This window comes from Oenanthe melanoleuca, chromosome 1A (assembly GCF_029582105.1).
Source record: "Oenanthe melanoleuca isolate GR-GAL-2019-014 chromosome 1A, OMel1.0, whole genome shotgun sequence".
In the NCBI taxonomy this organism is placed as follows: domain Eukaryota; kingdom Metazoa; phylum Chordata; class Aves; order Passeriformes; family Muscicapidae; genus Oenanthe; species Oenanthe melanoleuca.
In genome coordinates this window covers 41,571,187-41,573,931 of record NC_079334.1, presented here as the reverse complement: position 1 = coordinate 41,573,931, position 2,745 = coordinate 41,571,187, and the positions used below count along the sequence as shown (strand labels likewise).

Sequence of the window (2,745 nt, the reverse complement as noted above, 5' to 3'; positions counted from 1 at the left end):
CATTTCACAAATACCTTGCAGAGTACAAAATATCCCACAAATTAATGTGTGGCTATTTGCATTGATTTAATTTATTTCTGTTGTCTGGCCTGAAATAGGATTGTGACTTTATCACTGTAGATAAAATTTTTGGTTGCCCAACAGTGGAAAGGTTAGAAAACTGTAAACACATAATCTGAAAAAAGATATTTACTACTTTACTTCAAGAATCCCCATTAATCAGTTCATAGGCCACTTAAGTCCATGTTATCTAATGAATTATCTTCAATCATAATGACAATATATTAATGGAAATATTACATTTAGTCAAAATCTGTAAAATTCTTACAAATAAGTCTAACCTGATCTTTTTAAAAATTTTCATTGCAGGAATGTAAGCTGCAACACAGCTACTCTTGGTGCAGACAGTTTTCCAAAGAAGATATTCCATGCTTGGTATAGCCAAGTATGACGAATCCCTCCTGCTCCTTTTTCTCCAACAAAACCACTGGAGGAGTTGTTTGCCCTCTTTATTTTCAAAGTATCTTCTCAGTCAAGTACATTTCAATGAAGGATGAGCTTCTCCAAAAGCCTTTGTACGTTGCAGAAAGATCAGAAGAGCCATCTTTTTCCTCCCTTAACTGGACTGACACAAAAGAACCTGGGCTATATTGCCTTCCAGGTCATCTCCATTCAGTCTCAGGGAAACAGGACATTGGTGAGGATTTTTATTCTCAAATAAAAATTGCAGAGAAGATAATCCCAATTATTAACGAGCTTCAGATATACTAAAGAAACAAATGAAATACCACATGCATGAATTTCTAAATGATCATAAGTAAAGAAACACCAGAAAGAACACCAGTAATTTAGTGAACAGTCCCTTGCCCTTCTCTAGATCCTGTCTCTAAAATGACACACAAATGCATGATCCAATATTTTTTTCTTTTTATTTTAAAACTTTTATAAACAAATGCCTTAAAGTATTGTCTGTGAAGACAAACTTAACTTGTAGGTTGATACTGATCTCCTGAAGAAGCAAGGGGCAGGGCTGGGGTGGGAGCATTCCTCCCCAGCTTGGCTGATGGCACCACCACTTAAAAGCACAGTAAGGAAAATGGGCAGGGAAGGCAGAAGGAGAGGGGAGCCAGAGGGCCAAGTTTCACCTAAATCAACATGATAATCACATTTCTTCACTGAACACTGTCCTTAAGAGAGGTTGTTCTGAGCCTGCTCCTTAATAAAGGGGATAATAGCTCATGAGAACAACAATCACAGGAGTGATTTTTCTAGTCAGCTTTTGTTCTTGTACTTGGCCAGTTTATGTGCAGCCTAAGGGTATAAATGGAGAGACTACAGAGGAGATTAACAGGCTTTCTCTCTAGCAGGGCTCATGTGCCAAGGTGATGACTCTATTAGCATTGTTTCCCCTCAAAGGTTTGCTTCACTCAGAAACCAACACAAAGGCACCAAACTCCTTCTGGGGCCCCATTTTTTCCCCTGAAGAGGAGGGAGGCTTCACTCGTGAATCTACACACTTTGGTGTTTTTCCTTCCATCTAGGATAACCCAACCAAGTTTTCTACCTCTCCTTTGCAGGCCACAGTCAGAGACAAGGCTTCTGTGGGGATTTTACACCCCTGCAAGCTCCACATCAGCAGTCCCTTCTCCACTAGAGCATTTTAAAACATTTGTTGGATGAACAGGTTGTTAGTGATGCTCTGGCCTTTCACTCTTCTGGGTACTGGCAGCTAACAGAATGCTACAGAGAATGGGGAATACAGGGATTTAAAAGGTAAGCCTCACCTCCCCAAGTTTTAGGGCTCTGGAGGGTAGATATCTAACTTGAGCAAGTCATCTCAGGATCCTTTGTAATTAGCAGAGAAAAACTGGCACTTTTCAGGTGTCATCCTTCTGATCCATTTTAACTGACACTAGGATGTGGTGAATCACCTGCAAGTAAAGGAGAACTGGCTGAGATGTCTGCAGGTGACTAGACAGGGTTGCATTTCTGCTCCTTTTCTCTGTCTCCCATGGACAACTTCTTTTATTCAGCTCCTAGCTACTCAGTTAATGCCCAGTTTCTCAGTTTGGTGGGGTTTTTTTTTTGTTTGTTCATTTTGAATACAATCTCATTTTTGCAAGGCTTTTTAACAATTAATATTCCCTTTTTAGGGCTAGATCTCACACAAACATAATCATCATGGAGAACTTGGAGAGGCACAGCAGAGAGTGCAATGGCTTCCCATGGAGTGAACAGCTGGAGAATGATAACATGGCCAGATCCACCATCAGAGGAGCAACAGGACTTTGCTCTGTACTAGGCACACCACAGCATTCACCAGAATATCTGCACATGTGATTAAATTAAATATGATCACAAGTTAAGACACTTCTTTGGACCAGCTCTAGGTTCCAGCATGAAGCCCTCACACTCTGTGGCTGACACCATTCCCATGCATCTTTGAGCAATTTTAAAAGTTAATCTGTCTGATTATGACCATCCTTGTGGTGGGCCATTATCAGCTTCATGATCCTGTCTGATATGTGCAGTGCTCAATTTAAGCAACTGGAAACAACAGTCTGCATGACAGGATAATCATTCATCCTGGGTGCCTCGTGCCCTGCCAGGATGAAGGCTGAGAGCCATCTAAACAGCTAAGCATGAATTACTACACCATAATTCAAAGTCAGTAGTATCATTTATTAATCATTTATAGAGCTGTGTATTATTAATATATGCAGAAGCAGCTCTCTCTCTCTCGCT

General features: G+C 40.5%; 1 long non-coding RNA gene across 1 annotated transcript; it reads left to right on the top strand.

Moving 5' to 3' along the window:
• Window positions 1-280: 280 nt before the first annotated feature.
• Window positions 281-2,401, top strand: LOC130262929 (uncharacterized). The gene is made up of 3 exons (XR_008842167.1): window positions 281-697; window positions 1,578-1,773; window positions 2,154-2,401. It is a non-coding gene; the product is annotated as an uncharacterized LOC130262929 (long non-coding RNA).
• The last annotated feature ends 344 nt before the right edge of the window (window positions 2,402-2,745 follow it).